Here is a 26,831-nt window from a genome sequence, read left to right on the forward strand (position 1 = left end):
AAATCAATAATGACTTTTATTATTGCCCCTTAAAGCTGTATCAAGTATAGGCTTAAGCAATCATCCATATCTCGCTGTTCTGTAGCTGGATAACTTAAGCCTTATTCATCATTCCACTGAACTGCTCATTTTTCAGAAACATAGATACCATCCAAAAAAATCCCTTGATATCCTTGTATTTAAGTGTTGTGGCTTGCTGAATCAAAGCAACTGAATTCAATACAAGTGGAATATCATTTCCTTCAAGAATTAATTCATCTTTCTAGGCTTGAGATACTGAGCAAGCAACACTCTCTCTCATCCCAAATCTATGAATGTATTTTTCGCCCAACAAACTTCAGATTTCAACAAGAGACCCATTCTTCGGCATACAGCATTGATAGGGAGTTGAGCATACACAAACCTCACCTTGTAACTGAAGCCCATAGTAACACCCTTGATCTTGTTCTGCACGTGACTACAAATAGTGCAAATAGTAGCCAGTTCTTTTCTATTTCCCCACCATTTGTCAACCCCGAGCCTCTTCTTTTTCTTCCAAGCAGACAGAGTTAGACATCGATGTGATTGAAGTCCCTCCACAGAGTGCCTCTCTAGCCCTTCACAATAACAGCAGGACCCTTCAGGGAGATGTGGACATTTTCTGGAATGTTGACAGTCTGATTGCTCAGGACGGTCTTCATTCTCACAATAAATGCAGCAAAAAGCATCCACAGCAAAATGTATTTTGAAATATCATTTGCATTTGAAAATTGCATTTGGTATTAATTGAATCATCCAATTCCTACTGAAAACAAAGTTTTTCTGAAAGCATAACTGTGTTAACACACTTTGTGTATGTCTGACTGATAATCATAACAATGAATAAAATTTTATAGATAGAATATAAAATTATATTAGTGACAAAATTACCAGTGTTAAGAGATAGGATGGAGGACTTTTTTTTTTTCATTTTTAACAAAGTTAAATTGAATAAAATGCTGCATCTTCTCAATGATATATAGGAGACATATCATAATGTAGATTGCTCAACTCAATAAAAGGACAATGCAATTGCTAGCATGAAATAATTTCACTTCTAAATCTTGTATTTCCTTTCAAGCAGTTTTTGCTGTGATGATTTTTCAGTATTTTTTTTTTAGTTATTCAAAAGAGAATGCATTAAATAGATGACTTGAAAAAAGTGTGAAAATCGGTTATGATTCAGTATACATGACTGCATGTGTATAGTAATATGTGAAGACAAATAAGATATGAGGCTAAGTCATTCAATTGGTGTATTGAATGAGTCTATAATACTATCATTGAATTAAAAATATTTAAACATATAAAACTGAATGGTAAAATAATGCTAAGTTGGACTTTACAGAATACTCAGCAATTTTTCAGGATATATTAAATAATGAATGCATTCATACATTTAGTTATGGTTGGAAACTAGATGAATAGTAAATGACAGTTAAGAAATTTGTTAGAAAACTAGCAGTCAAAAGGCAGAGAATAGAAAAAGAGTCCACCAAAACTGTCCGTAAGTATAATGATTTCTAAAATTTTCAATAAATAATACTTTCTTTTATGAGTCAAGGCAATGTAAACTAAAATTCATCTACTCTAATTACTCAGAAGCAGAAGAAAATAAATAATTATTGAAGTAATTCTGAAAGTGGACATAATTAGCACCATTAATCATTGGCCATTCATTATTTAATTCAATAATAATCCTGGAAGAAAATTAGCATTATAGTCACTTTTGCATTTAAAGCTCATCATCATAATGCTGTCAACTGGAATATATGATGCCTTCAAATATTTTTTAAAACACTGTTTTGGTTCAATTAATATTGTGAAGATACATTAACTTCTACTGAGTAGGATAATGAGTTTAAGAAAGCCAATTCAGTAATTATCTCTGTTCTAGAATTTCTATTAGACATAAACCCATTAGCTGCTTTCTACAACCCCAGAGAAGCTCTAACTTATGGCACTGTAATTTAAAAATTCTAAATAGAAGAAAATAAGGGAAAAGGAGCATATATAAAATGATATTATAATATTGGATATTTATAAAGACATGTTAAAGATCTCTGAGAGAAAAAACATACATTTTGTGTATGATACGTTTCTATTTTTACTTGCTATCAGATAGCCTGAGATTTAGTAGTAAAGCCTATAAACACTGCCACAGGAAAGAGCATGAGCAGGTAGGACACATTAAACAATTTTCCTCTGCTCTTTTAGATTCACTTTGGCTTTTCAAACTAGATCAATACAATACAGATATTTAGGAGGAAAACAAAGAGAACTTTATTAATACTTATGAATGCACATATTAGTGTTCAGTGACTGATACAGGAGAGTGGCTAGGACTAGGTTTATTTAGCATAATAATAAAGAACAATGTATTTATAGAAAGGGTCCAGGCAAAGAGAAAGGTCTTTCCAGAGAAAAATTCTAAAGGTGGAAAAGTAAATATATTGTAGAAAAGTAAATACATGGAGGAACTAAAAGCAATCATAAGATAGTTTAAAAAACTAGTAAATTTGGTTAGTAGCTTCCTCTGTTGCCCTGTCTTAAGTGATGTCCAGAGTTGTCTGTGATATTAGCTCTTGTCATTCTCGGTAGAGGGTAGAGGGATACTTTTGTAAATTGACATCCTGCTTTTAAGCAAATGGTCCCCAAGGAGGACTAAGAAGTTTTCTTGTATTCTGCTGCTCAAAATAATGCCAAAATGGCATATTTGGGGATGTCATTCTGCTACCCTTCCTAAGTCTTTTTTATGCAGATCTGCTTAACAAAGAAAGGTTTGGAAAGGTTCCTAATGGCGCATGATTTGCACTGGAGATGATAAGGAGTGTGATGAAAGGAAGCAAAATAGTTGTGAAGGATGATATGGCTGGTAAAAAAGATAATTTGGGACCTGCAATTGTTGGGTATAGATAGTTTGGGAGAATGTAGAAAGGTAAAGAGCTGAAGTGCATGAGGTAAGAAAAGAGAAATAATGAAAGTGAATGTTAAATATTTTTTTTAAGAATATGAATAACATTTCCTTTTTTGTGTATTTTGATAAGATAATAATGAAAATGGGGTTTGGTTTTGCTGCTGATCACTGGACTTCAAGTCAATGAGACTCAAGGAGAAAACAAGAACTAACTCTTTACTGGGCGATATGTCTTTTTTTTTTTTTTAATAATTTAGGTTATCTGCTGAATTACTCAGCTAGATATAAAAATCTATCATTTTGTGAGATTATTTTTATGTATGTGCTTTTGGATTAAGTATAAATTCTTGTAAAAGTAATATGGATTATATTTCCAAAGTGCATTGAACGTTGACATCCAGCTTTAATGTTCCTAGAAGTTGGGACTTTATGAAATTGAATGTCAAGAACCATCATCTCCCTCTGAACAATGAACACATTAAAATAATACATGTATAAATCCATAATGTCGCTTAGGTCATTCATTCTCTCATTATCCATGGATGATGGCATGCCAACCTTCATTTTGAATTTAGAAGTGATTGTTCTATAATAGCCTAAGTGATGTTGGTTGATGAGAAACAGTGGGGTCAATGACTGTGATGTTCATGTTGGAGACGGCAGGTAATTAAAAAAGAAGAGGAATATAGATCAGGGAAGTCTGTTTTTCCAGTTGATTTGCTATTACTTTGAAAATGAGAGATTCAAAAATAGTTCCATTTCAGGCACTCACATTAAATTATTACACTTGTGTAGCTTGTGTTAAGACTCAAAGGCATTTGAGTTTTTGTCCTCGTAAGAGGTAACTGAAAGTATCCTAGCACACTCTATGGCAAATGGGATAAACTTTATTTAGTGCTCACCAGTTTGTATTTAAAAAAATCTTGGAAGTACTGGCCCTCCCTGGTGGCGCACTGGTTAAAGCACAACACTAAGGAACTAAAGTCTCTTTACCATGAGTTTGATCCCTACGCAGGAGGTGATCCACACGGCATGGCAGACCTCTCCTTACACACCTGCTGCTTCCTTTTAGCAATGTACTTCTCAGCTGGCCTGTTCTGCTCCCTACTCTGTCTCTGGTGAATGCTCTCACCACCCCTGCATCTCTGGCCTTGTATGCGTTCTGTATGCATAAAAAAAAAAAAAAAAAAAAAAAAAAACTTAAAAAAATTTACCACTTAACAAAATCTTGGAAATACACACAAATTTTAGAAATATATTCTCATTCATACATACATATCATTCATTATCAAAACTGGGCTCAAATCCACACATTGTAGATACAGGGTAAATCATCATAACCCATATACATACTGCCTCTGGAAAAAATATTACTAGGAAAAATACCATCTCTATTGCATCTCTATTGAAGCAACCTTTCTAGTTCTGTGTGAGAAGTTCTTGAAATTCCTGCCTTGGAGGGTACTGGTGAAATAATTTATCATGGAAACTGGTTAGTATGGCACATATTTCAATAATTAATATATATATATGTTTTCTATTAAAACATATATAAAGATTTTCAGAAGCCTCGAAGCAGGCTATATTATGAAGCCCTTTTCTATGAATCATGTAGTAGTAGGATGTTGGGGAAATTTATATGACTATTTTCTACTTCTAATACTGTGTGGACTCTAGTAAATGAACTGTTCCCTGGTACTATCCATGTTCTGTCACAGGCCTGCTGAAGACTAGGAAACAAAATAATGTCAGTATGATTTCTTCCTGTTCTACTGTATCTTCTTGAAGTGAACGGATCACTACTCTACTTGTTCCATAAAGATCTGGGCATGAGTGCTTGTATGACCATGCTAATATTTCGTAGTAGATAGAAATAATACAGCAGTGCTATGGGGGAATAGGAGAGGGGAAACTAACTTGTCTGCATGTTTGCATGTGAGGGGGTATCCTATTAGCCTCACAGAAGAGGCAACATTTACAAAATCAAAAGTGAAAACATAAAGCAATAAAAGACTATTGTTCATAAAAATAAAAGGTGTCAGGCCCATTTGAATGCAACCTGCATGGGCTAGGAAATATCCTTTTAAAAACAAATTTATATTCTTTTAAATTTTCATTGGATGGTCAAGGGCAGAGTACAAACTTTAGAGCTTGATTCCCTTGAGTGCAAAATACAGACATTGACGCTATCATGGGCATTTTCCGCCAAGATGTCTCACCAGCACCTCCCTTGGAGTCTCAGAGAGGTAGAGAATTTAGATGTATCTTGATACTTCTTATATAACTGTCATGGAAATTGTAAGTGCTCTCTTCTGAGCTAATTGCATGTGTAGAGGAAGAAGAAATTCTCCCTTTATCTTCTTAGGTTCAGTCACTGGTGTTTATAAATTTAATTTATGAAAGAAAGATGAATAGGTGAAAATGGACATGGATGCCTCACAGAAAGTTGTAAATCCCAAAGATGAGAAGTCAGATCTTGGGGGAAGAAGGGAGGTAAATACCATTTTAGTAAAGGAATCTAAATTGTGAGAAGAATATAGGCAAAGAAAGAGGAAAATACTTGGACTTACAGCATGGTAAGTTGTGGGAAGATAAATACCTGGGAGAAACTAATATAATTTTAGGGTTATTTCATAAGGCCAGTCATGAAAACATAAGTTTTTCCTTGTGCATTGATGAGTTGTCTCAGTGAATGGCTTATTTGCTTCCTAAAATAGGAGTAGTAGGTACATGAGAAGTGGAAATTTGTGTCATTTTTCCAAGGGATATTATACCCTGTTTTGAGACAGAAGGAGGGCAGAGAGGTCACTATTATTATCTCAAAACAACCCATATGCCAAAGTGGCATATTTTGGGGTGATATAATGTGAACATTGGAAAAATCCTCTCTCCTGCTGAGTTCAGTCTAATACATAGTCCTGTCAATGTGGCATTTTTTGTCTTCTTTCTCTGTTGAGGGGAAATGAGTTGGATGCTGTCTGTTGAGTATTTTAGTTTAAATTGACATGAAGAGTCAAAGAGAGAATAAAAGCATTTTGAGTAATTGAAACATTTTAAAATTGCTGAGTATTTCAAAGTTAAAAATTCTTTAGAACAAGGTAAGCTAATAGATGTACAGTTGGGGCCAAATTGATACTAAATTGCGGATTTTGCTGGTTTACTCAATCAGTGAATTCCAAATTTAAAAGCTTCTATTTGCTAATATTTTAAATTTCTTTTTTAAAGCTGATGTTTTAAAAGGTCAGTAAACATTCAAGTTCAAATACCCATATAAAAAAAACATAATAAAGTTCAACACCTCATTGTTTTCAAGGTGATTATTAAGTAGCTAGACAATATGATTTCTAAACTTGTTTTACTTTTTAATATTCCATGTTTACTTCTTTGAAAAAATAAATTATAACAGCAAGGATCAGGATTGAATATAACTGTAAATAAAGTCAATGAAAGACCTGAAATTAATGGACATGCTAAGTACTGATTATTGTGAAAGTACCAAGGCTGCATGCATGTGTCCAAACTGATAAAATCGAATTCTGAAATGTAGGCATTTTTGTCAGTTTTACCCAATAATTAAAGGTATCAGTGAGAGACATTTGTTACACTGTCATAGTATCATTCATTTATATTATGTGTACCCTTATCTGGAGGCACATGAAAATACGGTTCTTTTTATAGTATTTAAAATTTAATAATACAATTTTCTGAATACAATTTTCTGATCATACATATATGTTGTCAGTACTTAGTAAGAAAATAGCTTTACTATATTTAAGAGTAAATATGGAAAGACTGCCTTGTTTCTTCTTTCATCACTTGGCTTCTATTTTAGTTTTCTTTGCATATTAAAACAAATTATATTTCAAAATATCAGAAATGCAACTCTAAGCCAATTTATAGTTATTTATTATTGATCAGTTTTAGTTGTTATTGATATGTGTCATTACTCATATAAATCTATGTGTGTGTATAAAATCCATATGTAGTTCTGATGTGGCATTATTTCCACAGAAGAGGAATTTCCCGAAGTGGATTATAATTGTCATCAGCATGAAATAATCAAGTTCTAGATACTTTGACTTCACAAAATTCTTCATAGTAGAGATTATAAAAAAGCAGCAGTGATGTCACCTACAAATTTTATAAAAGATAGACTATTACTCTTTCTGAATTAAAACCCTGGGAATGGGGCCTGAAATCTGTACTTACAGATAGTATTATAGTTAGTGTGTATTATCATTTCCCAGAAGGTGTATTACTGTACGTACAGATTTCAGGCCCCATCCCCAGGGTCCTAATTCAGTAAGAATTAAGGCCAATTGTATAGCTTATGAAGGACAGAGAACAGTCTATTACCTGTATTTCTTATCCGTTAGAATTTATTTGTAGTTAGTGAGATTTTATTGCTTTTAAAAAATGCACTAGTTGGTTTTTCTAACCATTTATCTTTTATTGGGAGGACATCATTGTAGCTGTGTCCTGGATTAACTTTTCCCTTCTTGTCAAATTTTATTTAAAAGAAATTTATGTGTTTAGAAGAAACACATAAAAATTTTAACACATGAGAATAAATAATATAAGAAAACTAAGATAACACCTCACACATTTGATAATAACCCATATCAAAATGAACAGAAACAAAAAGTACTGGTGAAATTATGAAGAAGTAAATCCTCATACATTGTCAGTGGGAGTAGAGACTGGTCCATTCCCTTTGGGAAAATGTTGGAAGGTTTCTCAAAATGGTAAGACTAGGTCTATATTGTTCAGCAATTCGACACCTAGGCATCTACCTAATGAATGCATGACCAGTAATTTGGTAAGATGCACATGCACCCCACACACATACACACATACAATGAAATAGAACTCTGCTATAAGGAAAGATAAAACACTTGCCACTTGTTAAAATATGGGTGGAATTGGAGGGCATTGTGCTAAGCAAATAATTCAGGAGAAAGACAAATACTGGATGGTTTCTCATTTCTCATATGTAGAATATGAAGAAATAAAGCTAAAGAACAAAACAAACTAGAAATCTGACTGCAAAATTGAGGCTACCAGTAGGGGAGAGTAGGGAGCAAAGCAGGAGTTGTAAGGGGACAGGAGTTGTAAGTGGGCTATGGTGGAAGTTGTCGGTGCTTTGGTGATGGGGGTGTGTGGTGTGGCATCATATCTGAAGAAGTGTGAACCTATATCCCAATAACGAGATATCAAAAAAATAATAAAGTAACTCTGGCGTCATCACACCTTAAAGTTATAAATCTCATTCATTTTTCTTTTTCATTCAGAAATAAATACAAGTTAAATCATGCTGAATATTATTAAAAAAAAAAACTAAAACAGAGTAAGGTGATAGAGGATGTGGGTTGGGTTAAGCATATGCATTTTATTACTTCATCGAAGAGACCTTGCATGCAGAGGATAAACTTAGGGGATTAAAAAAAAAAAAAGGAAATGAGTGACAAATAAGTATCAAGGACATTATTTCTAGATCCAAGATACAAATGTAAACTTTCTGGAGCAGGGACTAGTCTGCTATGGTCAAGCACTAGCAAAAAGCCACAAAACAGGAGTCAAGTGAAGAATTAATTGTAGGACATAGAGAAGGAGAGACACATGTCATCCTTGGTCTTGGTCAGAATTTGGAATTTATGTCTGCCATTTCACTTCCTTCAGTCTTTGTAACATTAATGTTTCATGTGGATTCCTTACAACTGAAATATTTTAAGTTTTGAATTCAAATTGTATATGCTAGCAAACTATGAATGAATAAAAGTAGCTCAATCATGTTGTTGACCTGATTGAATTATGAGGATAAAATAAAAATACTATTTCTAATTAGATTAAACAAATGGAAACAAAGAAGGAAGGAGGAAGGAAAGAAAGAAGGCATAGAGGATTGTGGGTGGGACAGAGGAAGAAGGGAAGGAAGAAAGGATTATTAATTGAGGATCAATATTTAAAATTCATTCCTCTACAAGGAATGCGTGCTGTTTAGAATGAATAATGTTAAAACTGATACAGCCCACCTGCATTTAACTGCAGTGTCCTGCACTCAATATAATGACCCTACCTTTAGTTAATTTTCCTTTTTTAAATAACAAAATAATCTAATGTAAGGCTATCTCTTGTGGAAATATAATTAAAAACAAAATCCTCTCCCATGTTAGAAAACCTCTATACACAGGCAGAGGAGAAAAAATAAACAAATATTAAACCAGGATGTGATTTGAATCACAGGCAATTTGCAAAGAGATTGAAGATATTTTAACCTTTTATGTAGCCGAACATACATATCCCTTTGCATTTATTTTCTAAAAATTAAAAATAACTAGCCCTCAAGTAAGAAAACTCTAAAGTAACAACTGTCTCAGATAAATTCACCTATGTTGAACTTGGCTGGTCACCTGTGTTTGCTTATTTCCTTTATCCAAATGTATAAAATATATTTGATGAATTTTTGTGACAGGAAATAGTTTTGCAACTTGAACCAGATGTTAGTTTGAATCAGTAAAGTTGGAGAGATGCAGGTACTTTCTTGAGGAATGCATTTTTTTTTTAATTGATAGGACATTATTTCACAGCAGCCAGATTCAAGGGAAAATGCTCATACCTCTTCTTATGTACATCATCATGCCATACCCACCACCAGAGCACCCTTTCCATTTATCCAGAGAATGCAAAAACACTACAAGGAAGGGATAGTACATGCACACCCATTTTCACACCAGCACTATGTACAACAGCCAAGTATGGAAAGAAGTCCACAGCACCCAATAAGTGAATGAAGAGGATGGGTGCATACACACATGGAATAAAAGTCAGCTCTACAAACTAGCAGTCTAGCCATTTGAAAGCACTAGCTCCCAGGTCACTGACAAAAATATTCCTGGGTTGTACAACTGTTAAGAGAATCATTTAGAGCTTCAAAAGTTAGATGCAAATTTCAAAGGGGAGGAAAGTAATTCAAATAGAAGTTTTATGAAGTAAATACTCTAAGAAAAGTAGGGAGGGTAGCTTTTCCTTTATGAACCAAGGAGAACTTCGGTTTCCATAGTTCAGATCCAATGGACTGAAGGATGTATTATAGAACTAAGTAAGTTGATTAAAAAATAGTTCAAAAGAGAACCTTCAGAAGTGTGAGACAGAGATAAACTGAGGTACCAACATTGCTTGGATGGCCTACACACAAAATCAGGGAATTTATAGCAATGAAAGTTAATTTATACATACAGGATGGTTAGTGTCTGGAATCTTATTAACTATGAACCCGTGCACAGACATATGGAGAACTAATAATGTATATTAACCATGGTGGGGGTACAGGTGATCTATATATTTGTATTTTGGCAATCTATATTTTAAAAATATCTATAGTAAAATTACTTTAAAATAATAAAATATATAAAATTAATTTAAAATGTCTAATCCACAGATGTGTTTAGTGATTGTTAGTATGTTATTTTTTTTTTGCAGTTAAATTTCAAGCTTTGCGTGGTCTTTGAATTTGAGCCTTTATTGACCTCACCATTCCTTCTAGTTCTACATATATCCTAATTACACATTTTTATTATCAATCATCTCTGTGGGTCTTTGATTCTGTGGCTTTTCTTTCTACTTGTAGTTATGATGCCAGGATGATAAATCACAAGAATTCATATAAAATGTTGTAAAATTGCATCATATAGTTATTTTTACTTTTGCTAAGAATGATAATATTTATCCCATGCTAGAAGCAAGACTTAGGATCATGTGTTTTATAGTTGAAATATGTGGAGATACTAAAAAAAAAAAAATTCTGGAAAAGACTAGAAATGCGTCCAAGTTATTTGCTTGCCCAATACCTTGTTCTGCAGCTAAAGAAAGAGATCCTCTTGGGGGTGAGATCTAAGACAGAAGCAATTTATGTACAAGTAATTGGGGCTTGGTCACCTTAGACATTTCTTTTATGGAAGATGAGAAAACACAGAGCAAAATGTAGAAAACTGAACTGCTACTGCTGCTCAGTGCAGGGTGAAAACTAATGTAGATCAAAGATGATTTAATATAAGTCATTGTTATGCATCTATGTTAGACCCTTTTAAAGAGTGTTGTTTATGAATCCTTTTTTTTTTTCATGTTCTTTCTCTTTGCATACAGATTCAGTCTTATACAAATAATGTTTGCTTATGCCTATAAGAGTACACACAGGAATGCAGTGCTAGAATATTTACAAGTGATACTGGAGTAATCAGTATTTGGATCAGCAATTACAATTGTAAAGTATGCCGATTTTTCCTATGAAAAAACTCATTTTTTTAAGGTTTGACTTTTTGTTGTTGTTGAGGAAATGTTGGTTTATAGCATGGATGTTTAAAGTATGCAACTTTTCACTTCAACATCTCCATATACCATATCATGGCCCATAGCTGAGGGGAGAGATAGAAATCTGGGGAGCAGGAAGCCACTGAGGAGCATCACTTTTTTCCTGGATCATTGGTCAAATTCTCTACTGGTCAACTAATTCATAGCCTGGGAGTTAGTAGAGCCCATCCACAACTATCTTATGAACCCCATCTACCTCATCTGCCATCCCACATCTCCCATCCCTCTGATAACCAAGATTCTACTGTCAGAATATCGTCTTTTTGTTTGTTCGTTTGCTAATGTTTGTTAAAGATTTATATTCCACATGAGTATCTTTCTCCTCTGACTCATTTCATTTAGCAACATTCCCTGTATACATCTATGTTGTTACAAATGGCAACATTTCATGGTTTTTTAATAGTTGAGCAGTATTATATTTTATTTATAAATCACATTTTTGTTATTCATTCATCCATTGAATGCATCTTGGATTGTTTCCATATCTTCACTATCATAAATAACGCTGTAATAAACATAAGCATACATATATCTTTTTAAATTAGTGTTTTTATATTTTGGGGATACTCAGATATTGAATTGCTGAATGACAGGTAGTTGCATTTTAATTTTTTTTTGAGGAACTTCAATACCGTCTTTCATAGTAGCTGTGCAAATTTGTTTCCACCCAACAGTGAATAAGGATTACAGGTTACATTTCTCCTCTCCAAAATTTATTGTTTATATAACTATATATATAACTATATGTAACTCTATACATATATATGTGTGTGTGTGTGTTATACACAAACATATATAACATATATATTAATTAGATTAAAAAATGTAACATGATATCCTACTGTGGTTTTTCTTTGAATTTTCCTAATGATAAGCAATAAAAAACATCTTTTCTTCCCTTTTTCTTCTTTTTTTGTGCATTGCATACTCAGGTGTAGTCCCAATAAAATTTCCACTACCAGTTCACCTGTATGCCATCAGCATAGTCCCTTTTGCACTTCCCTCCCCTGTCTTGATCTTTCTCCCCCCTTCTCCCCTAAAGAATATCTCTGATTTGTAGTTGCCTGTTATTTTTTATAATAATTATTTTCTCCTGATACATTATTTAGTTACTCTATATTCCTTAAGTAAGTAAAATAATCAAAATTTTTGGAACTCTCCTACACTTGCTGGTGGGAGTGCAAACTGGTCCAACTACTATGGGAAGCTGTGTGACGTTTCCTCAGTCTACTAAAAATGGAGCTACTATATGACCCAACAATTCCACTCCTAGGGATCTACCCAAAGGACACAAAAACATTAATTCAAAGGGATACCTATACCCTTGTTTATTGCAGCACTATCTATAGTATGTAAGATATAGAAATAATCAAATGCCAAAATATAGATCAAGAAGGTGGATTATATTACTCAGCAACCAAAATAAATAAATACATAAATAAATAAATAAACTCATATCATTCACAGCAACATGGAAGGAGCTGGATGGGATTATATTCAGTGAAATAAGCCAGAGGAAACTATATTTTCATCTAACTGATGACTATATTTGGTAAAATGTCTATTGAGATTCCCTGCCAATTTTTCAAATATTTATTTATTTATTGTTATTGAGTTAATAATGGTTACATTGTTGTTTGTATTTTGAAACTATAGAATACTTTTCTTTTGGTGTGTTAACACATCCATCAATTTTTGGTGGTTTTGTTGAATTGTATGTGTTGTTTTATATATTTTAGATATTAACCCTTGTCTGATATATAATCTGAAAATATTTTTGCTCATTCAGTAGGTTATGTTTTCTTTTTTATACTATTGTTTCTTCCAGTGTATATTTTAGTCCCTTTTGTATATTTTTGCTTTTGTTTCTGTTGCTGTTGGAGATGGTTCAACAAAGATATAATCACTAACACAGGTACTGAAGAATAATTACCTGTATTTTCTTTTATGTATGTTATTGTTTCACATACTTAACCCATTTTGAGTTAATTTTGGGGCCATGGTATAAAATATTTGAACTGCAATTAAATTAAAAAATTCATTAATGAAATAAATCTAGTAGACCAGAAGTAAACTCACACATATATAGACAACTAATTAAAAAAAAAAAGGGGGGGGTCAAAACAGTCTCTTCCAAAGTGGTTGTAGGAAAACTGAAAAACTACACAAAAGGAAATTAAAATATTGCTAGAACACCATCTTATACTATACATACCAGTTAACTCAAGATAGAATCTGATTAAATTGTCACACGTTAGAGCTCAGTATATAATGAATACACATTAATCATATTAATAAACATTTGTAACTTAAAAAATAGTGCATTTGCCAATCATTGGTTTATTATTTCTAATTACTCTCTAAACTGACAGTGTCAGGGAAGTGCTACATTTGTGGGAGATATATGTCTGCCCTTGGTTTTGTGATGAGTAGAAACAGAATGTACTGGATAAGTGACCTGACCAACCTTATGATGACATAATGCTTGTTCAGGCTGGTGATGAGTTTTAGTAGCAATTACTTTTGAAAGATCGCCAGACTGGCTTTGAACTCAATCAGACATTTAATATCAAAAACTTCACTTTTGGCAGTCTGGAAGCAGAGGAAAAAAGTATGCCTGGTTAAGTTTTATTCTTGAATATTCCTGCTCTCCAGTTACCCTACCATTTTCCTGACTCAGAAAAGATCAATCTGTTAATCAACTTTGAAAATATTATGACAGCCTATTAAAAGAAGAAAAATAACAACACTAATGAAAGAATTAGGATATTCCCAGAAGTTTTGGGGATTTATTATTTAACATATTGCTTAGGTATCCATGCTTCAAATGTTTAAGCATTCTGAAAGTTTTACATTTATGGAGACAATGAAAACATCAACAATTTCAATTTTTTTTCCTTATGTTATTTCTGAAACAATGATACAACTATTAAATAATTCATTGTTTTTTTCTTCATTTACGGTTGTAGTTTCTATTCTAAAGCAGAGAAGTATTTCACATCTGTATCATTCATGTCTATATCCACACTTAAAAATATTCCCTTCAGGCAACCAAATTATAAACTATGTTGCCAAATCTCCAGGACAACACAGTGCAATTTCAAAAATTTAACTGATATTTATAACTTGTATGAAAACTCATGATACTATTTTATGTGCATTTCATACACTTAGAATACTAGACTTTATAAATTTATTTTCAAATATCCAATACTTCTCTAGCCTTCTCTGATAGACTTATGTTCTAACTTTGTGTACATTTCTACCTGTCTTCTCAGGTAGCAAAACCTTCACTTCAATTTACTTCCATCTATAGCTATATTAAAAGGACTTCTCATTACTTTCTCACTCATATACCAACTCTTTGTCATCTACATATGAGCATAATGTGTTTATGTGGAAAATTCATTTTTTGATCAAGTTTTCTCCACTGTTTTTTTTTAAACCATGTACAATGAAGTGTATAAAGGACACTTAGCTTAAATGGCCATTGAATTATTTCCCAAGAATCAGCATTCTTAATCACATTATTTCCCAATAATGAATCTGCATATTTTAGAAAATCTCTACTTTTCCTTCAGTTGTGTATGCATGTTAACATTTTGTGTGTGTTGTGCTATGAACTTGAAAGAAATAGAAGTTTTTTGTTTGTTTGTTTGTTTTAAAGATTTATTTATACATACAGACTGGGGTACAGGCCAGAGGTGCAGGGGTGGTAAGAGGCTTCACCAGAGACAGAGTGGGGAGCGGAACAAGCAGATCAATGAAGTACACTGCTGAGGGGAGCAGTGGGTGGGTCAGGCGGGGTCTGCCACACCATGTGGATCACCTCTGGGGCAGGGATCAAACTCATGCTGAAGTGGCTTTAGCTTCTTAGTGCTGTACTTTAACCCGCTACACCACCAGGGAGGGTCCAAAATAAAGAGTTTTAAGTTCATAGATATCATTTTAAAATACACTCTAAGTGAAAATATTTAGTATTGAACTGAATTTTTTTCTCACATGTAGAAAGAATGTTAGTTTGTTCCATTAACTATGTTATATGAAACTCTAGCTTGTCTTCCAGCTAAAGCCAGTATTATATCTTAGCTTATATTTTTCTTATATTTTTGTATATAGAAGTAGAGTCACTAAATAAGTGTATTTTTTTTCTCTGCACATTATTTCATTACTGATTTTTTCTGATCTTAATTTAACATAAATTTAGACATAGAAGATTAGCATAGAGATAGATTGATGGAAATGTGTTGTAGCTATGTTTAGAAAGTCTGTTAGTTTTCTGTTGAAAACAAAACCCAGACTTAGATTACTGGCTATATTACATTAGTGTTACATTAATGTTTTATAAGTTTTTATTGTTTATGGAGAACTACTTATTTTTTTAAAAGATTTATATATTCCCATAGAACTGGGGTACAGGCCAGAGGTGCAGGAACAGTGAGAGGCTTCACCTGAGACAGAAAGGGGAGCAGAACAGGCAAATTGAAGAAGTACACTGCTGAGAGGAGTCATCTCCAGGGTCAGCAATTGAGCTCACACTGAATTGGCTGCAGCCAGCTTCACGTTACTGTGCTTTAACCCATTGTGCCAGTAGGGAGGTCCATTGAGAACTGTTTGATTTTAATATCAATACTATATTAGTGAAGATTATATAGATATAACATGGGATTTTATAAATTTAGAATGTTACTGATATTTTTATTGAAATTTGAATTAAGTTTGAAATTTCAAATTGCTCAAATCTTAAAGACTTGTAGAAATAGTTTTTTCTTCTGTATTGAAAAATGGATTTGGCTTTAATATTATCATTCTAAAAATAGCTATCTTGCTCTTGTATGATTTATATTTTCTTTGAAGCAACCTTGCAAGTATGTCACTTTCTTTAGTTCAATTGATAAAAAGGTGCTATAAGAAAGTGAGCATGGACTGTCTTATTATCTGTCTGATTTGTACATGTAAGTCCACTCTAGAAGTAGAATGTTTATTTTATTTTTACTTGAAATAGGAATCTCAAAGGAATGAAAAGAAGTGATAGCAGGACAATATGCACTACCAGAAGGTACAATAAGTGATTGGATTTTTTTCAGTTCTTTTGGACAGCATATGGATAGTATTTGTCACTGAAATAATGTAGCTCATTTATATTGTACCTATTCTGTGGAACTCAAAGTACTTTATGGGCATTTCTCATTAATTCTAAATCCTTGCAATGAGGTAGCTATTTGGCAGCCTTTTGTTCTTATTTTATCGCCTGGGATACTGCAGTTTATGGAATGATACTGTATAAGCTTTTGCAAAGTATTCAGAAAACTAATGGAGTTAACTACACTTAAAATGAATGAGAAGGGCTAATTTTACTTTATTTATAAGGGCTTTATAATAATGATTATCCAATGAAACCAAAGGCTGAATGCAGTTATTTATAATATTCTGCTTATTCTTTACCTTCAAGACAGTTTGTGTCATTACTATGACTTTTCATTTTTGACACATCCAGAATTAAAACCTTAATGTCATACATACTCCATTTTTGTCATTGTCACTGTTCTGTCCGGTGGTTACCAAGTCTTCAATGTTCTCCCTTTCCTGGCTTTTCATATGGATCTTTGCTTTGTTTCTTTCTGAAATATCTTAGTTCATGCAGATAGTAGTTCCTGTTGAGAAACTGCAGTAGCTTCTAATGTTATTGACATCAGAAACATGGAGTCTAAAAGAAACAGTGGCTCAGCCCACTGCTAATTGTCAATCATGCAACTTTCAAGCATTTTAAAGTCTCTGAATTTTAAAGTTATGTGAGTAAAGTAGAAATAATAACTGCTATGAAAATTTATAGCATCGCATGTAAAGCATGGAGATGGCAAGAGCAGTGTAATGCCAATCCCAAACTCTGCCTGGCACAACTGGGATTATTTTTGTTTTTTATTTATATTTCCTGTTCTGCATATCACTCTCAAGCCAATAGTTTTCAAATCTGCCATCAAGTCTTCTCAAAACCCTGTAAAAGTTCCCAGTATTTACTTAATCTCTTATATACTTCTTAATCTATCATACAAGGTCCACCACATTAAGGGCTTGCAATGATTCTAGCCTTCAATAGCTAACAGTCTCTAGTTAACTTTGCTACCTGTAAGTACCTTCTTACACTTTAATTTTCATTCCACAGCTTTTTGAATCTTGTCAATTATTTTCCCTAAAATCTCCTACCTAATACACATTTCCTTTATGCATGGAACTTACAGATTGTATAAAAATCCTGTCAAAGTCATGATTATGCTACATGAGTTGTAGTTAAAGAGGGTTCTAACCATTATCTTAAAAGGGCCTCTTATTTCCTTATGATAAGTCAAGAGAACTTGCTTCAGAGAGCCTAACTCTGACATTTTCTCTTATCAAACAGGGGACACTGTTGTGCACAACTCACCCAAAAAGCAAGTTTTGCTTGCTTGTTTCCATTGCATGTATCACTGTTCTTTTCAGGTATTTGTGTCTTTATTTCTGATGTTCCTATTCACTTTAGTCTGGATAACTCCTAATTATTTTGCTAGCTTATTTTATATATCCTGCTTAGAGACATTGGGTTTTCTGGTCATTCTGAATTTCATCTTTTCCATAAGTAGTCATGAAGCTGGATGTTTTGGATCTTCCCTTTCTTCACATCTATTATTCTGGGTTTCCCAACTGAATGACCACAAACTCTAATTAAATAGAGTTGCCAGAATGGATAAGTCCTTGCTGTTAAATAAATTTTGATTTTTTTCTTTCCTTTCATTTAAAATTGCATTAATTGCCCACCTCTTCTAAGAAACATTTATGAGGTTGATTAGGTGTAACCCTAAATGTTCTTGTTATATAGTGCTGGGTGTTTTATTATATCATTGGATTGATGTGAAGATTAAGTAAAGAAATTGAGAGTAAACAGGTTAATGTGAATGTGTGTTAATTGACCTTTGAACAACACAAGGACTAAGAACAATAGATCCACAAGTTTAAAAGCCCAATATAACTTTGACTCTTACAGAACTTAACAGCCTACTGTCAACAAATAGCCTTACCTATAATACAATCAATTAGCACATGTAAGTTACATGTAATATATTCTGCATTATTATAATAAAGTAAACTAGGAAAATAAATATTACTAAGACAATTATAAAGAAGAGAAACACATTTACAGTAGAGTATTGATATAGTGAATTCATGTTTTTTGTTGACATCTACTTGGATCTATGAACTTCAAGTTTGTTGTTGTTCAGGAACAACTATAATCAAATTTAGTTCAAGAACAATTATCATCACAAATCTTTTAATGACTCTCCCTGGTGGTGCAGGGGGTTAAAGCTCAGTACTAAGAAGATAAAGTCACTTTAGCATGAGTTCGATCTCTGCCCCAGAGGTGATCCACATGGCACAGCAGACCTCTCCAAACCTGTGTGTGTGTGTGTGTGTGTGTGTGTGAGGAAGGAAATATATTAAAATAGTTCATTCTACCCATTCCAGAAGTGATGGATTTTCTGTAATCATAAGAGGATATTCATATCAAATTCTGAAGTAACCATATAAGTATCAAAACAATTCTGTCAGGATTACAAAGTACTATATGATTTTTAAACATTTTTTGGATAGGAAACTGCAAACTTATTTAAATAATCACTTACATAAAATTTTTAAAATTAAAGTAATAGAAATGGAAACTTTTAGAAATGGAAATCATTTCCCGCAGTCACTTCCCAGTCAGAAGGAGATTTAGGGCCAGATCTTAGTCTTACCTGGATTTCAGGTTAGTGTCCCTTTCTGTGTCAAAATTTACTCATCAAAACCAGAAAGTACACAAGAAACTGAGCTTCTCAGAAACACTTCACATGTGGTAGATAATTTAATATAATATCTGTATCAGGGGAGCAAGAGTTAAATTTTTACATTTTTACTTTAAGAAAACTGTTAAAAACAATAAGTAAATCCAGAAATAAAATGATGGTTTTCTGGCTCTTTGTTTCATCAATTTGAAAATAATGTGGTCTCATTACAATCTGGTATAAACATTTTTATTGCAAATTAATGGTTGCATAGTTTTAACAACTATCAGATATAAAGGAAACACAGTCACATAGTCTATTTTCAGTGTTTTTTTAAAAAGTCAAACCGCTTTTTTCTGAAGTGAATAACTTTGCAAATCATTCCAATGTTCATACCCTTCAAAGCTGAGATGGGAAGCTTCTCGAGGGAATGTTTCTGAAGAGGTCTGCTTTGCTCATGTTACATGCAGTGTACAGATGGTCAATTATTCCAGTTATGAATCTGGACTACTCTCCTAAAGTAAAGAACAAGCTAGTTATTTTATCCGTCTCTTAGTTTGTTTTTCTTGTAATATAGTTTATGGTTTATTTTCAGATGTTCATGTTCTTGAAATGCTTTAGGGAAAGAAAAAGTCTTGGAGTAGACAAGTGATGAATAAAAACAAATTAAATATTTATAGTTACATGGAATAGGAAATCAGTTCTCATATAGCCAATTATTCTATTCTTCTGCAATACAATTGAGCCATTGTCAGTATCTCCATATCCTTTCTGCCATTATGTATCTAAATCTTCACTTAAAATTACAAATTTATAAATTCAGGGAAATAAAGCCCTATGCCAAGAGAAGTCCATTTACTTAAGGAAAGGGAGCATACTACAAAAATGTCTTTTGAGAACATGTTTTATTGACGACCACCATCTACCTGATATATAAGAATGGGCTTTATCTTTTAAGTAATTACATTAATGTGTTTTAAGACCATCAAAAACATTTAAAGTACTTCCAAAATATATTCTCATTATTCTACAGGTAATAGTCCATTTTAGAACATATTCCATATGTGTATGCTTTATATTTTGGACAAAATGAAACATAGGATATCAGCTTTACTGTACATAAGTAAATTTAATGCAATAATAAAAGTTTTCTTTATGTTTGTCAAATTTAGTACAAATTCTGAGGCTCTATAAGCCATTAAAATACACACGATCAAACTTTTTTTTTTCTTTTTGAGAAGAAAGAATAATGGCCATTAATATCTTGAAAATCCTTTGCCCATATGGTTTTACTTTGCTGTTATAAATCTTGAGTTACATGTCTAAACATTAGAGAAAACTTATTTTAGTTTTAAGAAAAGTTATCTAGTTCATTTTGAGCCTGTATCATATTAATGATCAATACTTTTGAATTAGCTAACTAGTAAGGGAATGTTCAAATTAATATTAATAAATACGGGACCTCCCTGGTGGCGCAGCGGGTTAAAGCACTGCACTGAGAATCTAAAGCTGCTTCCGCATGAGTTCGATTCCCGCCTGCCCCGGAGGAGACCACATGGCGAGGCAGACCTCTCCTGGCCCGCCCGCTGCTCCCCTCAGCAGTGTACTTCGTAGATCTGCCTGTTCTGCTCCCCACTCTGCCTCTGGTGAAGCCTCTCACCGCCCCTGAGCCTCTGGCCTGTACCCCAGTTCTGTATGTACAAATAAATAAATCTTTAAAAAAATATATTAATAAATACACAGTAGTATAAAGCATTATTTCCTTAATAAATTTATTGATCTTTTAGTAACCCCAATTATTAATGTATTAGTATTTTAACATTAAAATATATTCCTGTGTACTGTTCATTAATGAGAAAAGTAGTATAAATAATCTGAAAGTTCTTATGAGAATATACAGACATTTTGTTTTAAAAATATTGTGATGTTTACTAGGATATCCTGGAAGCATGGAAGAATGCTTGATTTTAGAGAGATACAGTGAATAAAGAAGACTAGACCATCAGAATCTTCATTTTTAGCATCTACTGATTGTAGTTTTAGCTCTTGAGTTTTAGGCTTATGATTAGAGAAAACCACATTATGCACTTGAAGTTTGATACAATCATCCATTTAAAATTATTCACTGAATTTACTGAATACTTTTACTGTTTATTGTGCTAAACAATGGGAATACAGCAAATAACAAGCCCTTAAGAAGCTTATACTCTGGTCAGTTAGTCCATAAAAAAGAATTTGGAGCAGAGTAGTGTTTACTAAATACATGTGTAAGGAAATATACAAGTACCAAACCTGCTAGAGTAAGCAACAACTAATAACTGAGTGAGCTGGCATCTTTCAAATTTGGAAGTGTAATCTATATTAACAGATATAGATTGTAGAGAGATAGAAGAAACCATGTTGGAAAATTAAAGAAATAGTAATTTTCACTTAAATTATGAAAATAACTGTCAGGAATAAAAGTCTTGTGGTATATAAAGGTGTGTATATAAAGGTGTGTATATTGCAGGAGAAAGCACGAGTACTCTCAGATGAGCAGAAAGCACAAACATTTTTAAGTGATAGGGTTCTGTTTTAAGTGATAGGGTTCCATTTTTAATAGCAACACAGTGTTAAACTTGATTAGAGTAAGGGAAGATGGTGATATGCAAAACTAATGGGTTTAAGACACTGTATCTGTAAAGAATCAGCTGTATTTATAAGGACAACAGAATTATCAATTAATTTAGTTAACTGGTCCTTTCAGGAAAGTAACTGTGGATGTAGTGGGCTAAAAGAAATATGTTATAATATTTGTACCAGTTATTTAACGGTCTGACTTCTGTCAATGTGGCAATTCTCTGGGAACAGTCAATTCAATAATTCTCAATAACATTTCTGATATCAAATTGCTCATTTTATATTTATATTTCTTCTTAATTATACAGCATGAAATGTGCTTTAAAATCTCTGGTAATGTTTTGTGACAGCTTGCTTCTGGTGAGTAGGAACTATTTACACTTCAGGTTTGTGAGTGTTTTATTATAATGGTGATAATAATAATAATTATGATAATATAATACTTGCAAACCAAGAAAACAAGTCAAATCAATTGGCCATTGTAATATTTATTCATATTGAAAAATTAAGAGTTGTAAGTGTAAATTTGAATGACCAAATATACCTCTACAGAAAGGACAAAATCAAAAAGAAATCCTCACAGCTCAGTTTAAACTTGTCATTTAGTGATAGCATATGAGTAGATTTGTTACACTTTTAAAAGGAAACTAAGAAACTTGATTTGGGTGTTATTGAGTCCAAGATTGTCATTTTCAAATTTCGGTGATATGAGCAATCTAAAGTGATTAATTTTTTATTTGGCCTTTCAGATCTTTGCTGTGAAAATTATATAAATTTCACTGTGGAAAAATTAAAACCACATTAACCCATATGAACCACTTCAGATCTGACTTTGATTTACACTGATGTTTCTTGTCCAGTTACCACACGTTGAAGAGAAACAGTTCTTGGGATCTAAAATCATATACACACATACACACACTGTAGAGTTCACCCATACACACCCGCATACCCTCCCCCCAAATCAGATGCCAAAGCTTAAATTATATTCCTCAGCCCCAATGGCGGCACTTTATCATTATCAGACACATAAGACCTCCTGGCTTTATTTGTCAACCAACTTTTTCTCTTACTCTGCATTTCTCAATGCCTTAATTCAGAGAATTCCAGTGTCCAAGATTTCTAATCTTTGAAGGTTTATCTTTCTCATTAGTCTTTGGGTAATTGACACCTGCTATATATATCAACATTTCAAGTGAGAAAAAAGAATCCCATGTAGCCACACCAAAAAGTGCTGGCAGCTAACAAAACATTCATGTTTTCTTAAACAAACAACTAGACATGCCTGGAGAGGTATTGACAATGTGAGAAAATATAGCAAAGTCTACTGAACATGTTCATTTAGAAAACATTACATGTTTTTGGTCATCTCTGCTGGCACAATGGGTAAAAGCGCAGCACTATGAAGCTAGCTGCAACTTCTGTATGAGTTTGGTCCCGAGCTAGGGAGGTGATCCACATGGCGTGGCAGACCTCTCCTGTCTCACCTATTGCTCCCCTCAGCAACTTCATCAATCTGCTTGTTCTCCTCCCCACTCTGTCTCTGGTAAATTCTTTCACCAACCCTGCACATATGGCTTGTACCCAGTTCTGTATGCATAAATAAATAAATCCTTAAAAAAATTACTTATGTTTGAGCTCACCTCTTTAGATATCAGTTATGGTGATTCAGGTTCTTGGTCTCTGAATAACATACTATTTTTAATTTAATAAAGTAACATAATGAAGAACCTTCGGTTTCACCTTGGTAGTGTGGGTATAGTAGATAGGATGACAACATTATGAATATTATAATCAAAATATTTATATATTGCACTTCAAATAATAAGTAAAAGTTGGAGTTAAACCTAGAACTCCACACATCCAGTTTCCTTTTACTGCTATATATGTGTGGTATTAGGCATTTTTTAAAAAGATTTATTTATTTATTCATACAGAACTGGGGTACAAGCCAAAGGTGCAAGGATGGTGAGAGGCTTCACCAGAGACAGAGTTGGGAGAACAGGCAGACTAATGAAGTACATTGCTGAGGGAGCAGCCTCAGGAGAGGTCTGCCACACCATGTGGATGACCTACGGGGCCAGGGATCGAACTCACTGAAGCTGCTATGGCCAGCTTACAGTGCTGCGTCCTAACCCTTTGTGCCACCAGGGAGGGCGCTGTATCAGGTTATCAGGTATTAATTGTTGATTTGACGAATCAAAATGGGTCTGGAAATTCTATGGGAACTATACCTGAGAAAAAGCAAACATTGTATAAAAATGAACAATGCTGTTTATATGTGTGTGTATGTATGTATGTATGTATGTTTGTATGTATGTACATGCACATATATGTATATGTACATATATGTATATGTATATAATATATAAGTTAAAATATATAAATATGTACACACACTATTAAAATGTATCATTAACTAGATTACAAACATAAATAATGTAAAAATAGGACTAGGTATGTACTAAAATAAAAGTTGGTATCTGCCAGTATTTATTGAACATAACTGATGTATAGGCTATTACATATGATGCAGTCTAAAAATTAGAGTGATACAATGTCAAATTATTTGCTTTATGATACTCTTTGCATCAAGATACACAGTCCACTTGATTTTCTGCTCATAGTAAATGGATTCTTATAGTTCATAAATGTGTTCTAAAATGTAAATGAATAAAATGCATTTGATTTTATTCAAAACCTCAATGTACAAAAATGAAATTTGCCTCACTTTTTGTCTTCAGAAACCACTTTTTAAAAATAACTCTCTATAAATTAATCTTGCTGGCCTATAAAGTCCTGCTTTTAGTATTTGCTTTCAGGAGTGAACTGTTTGTCAAATTTCCATTAAGCTGAAGGTGAAAAATTAATGAACCCCTTACTTTCAATATTTTAAAAAAAGCAAGTCCATTAGTTCTGAAACATAAAAAAAGCCAGATTTGGATATGTTTAATTATGGTTTAAGGCTCACTCATATTTAACTTTTAAGCCCATTGTTTCATATGTTTAACAGAACATTCTAGAGAGTAAAGTATACTTACTAAATTTTATCAAGCTAAATATATCTCAAGGATGATTCTATTTATAGAAATACATTTATATTTTTATTTACAAAAATTCATTTAGAACAAGGTTGATCAATGAGTTGATGAGTATGGATTCATTCTGAAAATCTACTCAATTCATTTGTTGGTAGGGTAGTTCAGAAGAGATCAGAAATGTACAACAAATATAGAGTGAACACAATTATAATATATATCCAGTTTTATAGGTATTTAGAAAAATGATAACATAAAAGTACAGAAACTGTTTTTCAAAGAATCATTTTGTCTTTCTACTAACTATTCAATTCCTAAGATTTTCCTGGAGAAGTACATGTGTGACAGGCATATAAAAAGTTTAAAGTCTGGAGAGGATAAATGGTGATTTTTCATATTGATAATGTTAATCAGAAATAACAAGCACTGCCAGAAAGATGCAGATGTATCACATAGAGCTAATGGTGTCAGACAGCTTCTTGTAGAAAGTGACTTGTGAGCTGGGTTTTGAAGGAAGCGTGTACTTCACAGATATGCAATGAATGCAAAATGAATGTAAAGTGGGAGGAAAGGCTTAAGCAAAGGCATGGAGGATAGTTATCACAGAATATAGTTTGAGACAAGTTTTAGCATAAGACGGATAGAGAGGAAGGGTAGGAAATAATATTGGAAATGAAATGTCTGAGATTGCTAGAGCATTGAATGGCAAGCTAAAATGTAAAATACTTGAATTGGGGAGAGGGAATATCATGCAACACTTTAAAAAGCACCATTTTGTTACGGTAGTGTGTCAGCACCTAACATCCATAAAATGTCAAAAATTATAGATAGTATTTTGACATACATGTTATTTCATTGTCTCACATTTGCTAAAATTTGCAAAATTATAACCTAAGGGGAATAACACATGTTGGGAAAACCAAACTGAGATGACTTTCCATGTTAGGGCTACCAAACTGGAGTGCAGACTGACAACTTAATAGTTACTGTGGCCCACGGCACAAACTGGAGCAGCAGGTGATCCAGCACTGGTTGCCTTTATCAATAACTTCAGCGTGTTCTGAAAAATCACCTCCATTTTCCTAGTAACTATCTAACCATGAACATTTACATGAATCTGCAAGACTGGTTCACCTGCATGCAACTGCATATTCACATACACCACCTCAAAAGGACTGACACCTGAAGTAATTTTCTGACATTGCTGTATATAAACTTCATATTTTCTGAAAAGATATTGTAATTATCATTTTATGCTGGGACCTACAAATCACCTAGCCGGGTTCTGGAACTACCTATGGAAATGTCTAGGAAGCAACGGTCTATGGTCAAAATGAGCTGTCATATGTCCATATCAAAGTGGTTAAGTTATGAGATGAGCCCTATGAAGCTAGTAGCGAAACTGATGGTAAATGTAAACCCTTATTGCTTTTTCTTCAAAGTCATGACTTCTAAGCCTGTCACAGCTTACGTTAAGTATCATTTTTTAGCCTTGTGTTTTTCCTGATGATAAATTAAAGAAACACTTTTGTAACATATTTTCTAATTTATAATATGCCCTCTGGAGCCCGGACCCCAGTAACATGGAGCTCTGCATCCCTGCAGTCCTATCAAATTAAATTCTGAAAAAAACCTTTGGCAATTATTTTTCCTAATAAAAGTTCTGAAAAATATAGCACTTTTATCAAACGTTATTGGCTACCTAATAGAAGCATGCCTTTGCGTATTTCTTCTTCTGAGTCAGTATAAATTATATAAACTAAATGTCTTTTAGCTGTTTCCTTAAGCATAGTTTGTTCTCTTCATTCTCTATTCTGAATCCTGGTGTACATTTCTCTTATTGGCATCATAGATGTTTTCTTTTAGACGTTTTCTTTATTGCTTTTACTTAATTTTTATTCTTTTTCAAAATTATAAATGTCCTTTGGATTACACAGTGTTGTGAACCAGTGTTGGCTTGGTTAAATAATTAAAGTAATATAGTTAGATATTTCTACAAAGCTTAATTTATAAAAATGCAGGTTCTCCCATCTTTTGAGAGTTCTTTTTACACCAATTTGCTTTTAGGGAAGACCTATA

At 33.1% G+C, this 26,831-nt stretch overlaps 1 protein-coding gene and 1 pseudogene across 1 annotated transcript in view; one reads left to right on the plus strand and one right to left on the minus strand.

The window, feature by feature from the left end:
* The window catches only part of NAALADL2 (N-acetylated alpha-linked acidic dipeptidase-like 2), an 880,510-nt gene that overhangs the window by 528,522 nt on the left and 325,157 nt on the right, over window positions 1-26,831 (plus strand). The window lies entirely within an intron of this gene.
* LOC101631473 lies at window positions 126-680 on the minus strand (annotated as a pseudogene).

This window comes from Condylura cristata, unplaced genomic scaffold (assembly GCF_000260355.1).
Source record: "Condylura cristata isolate star-nosed mole 26May11 unplaced genomic scaffold, ConCri1.0 scaffold00003, whole genome shotgun sequence".
Taxonomy (NCBI): Eukaryota; Metazoa; Chordata; class Mammalia; order Eulipotyphla; family Talpidae; genus Condylura; species Condylura cristata.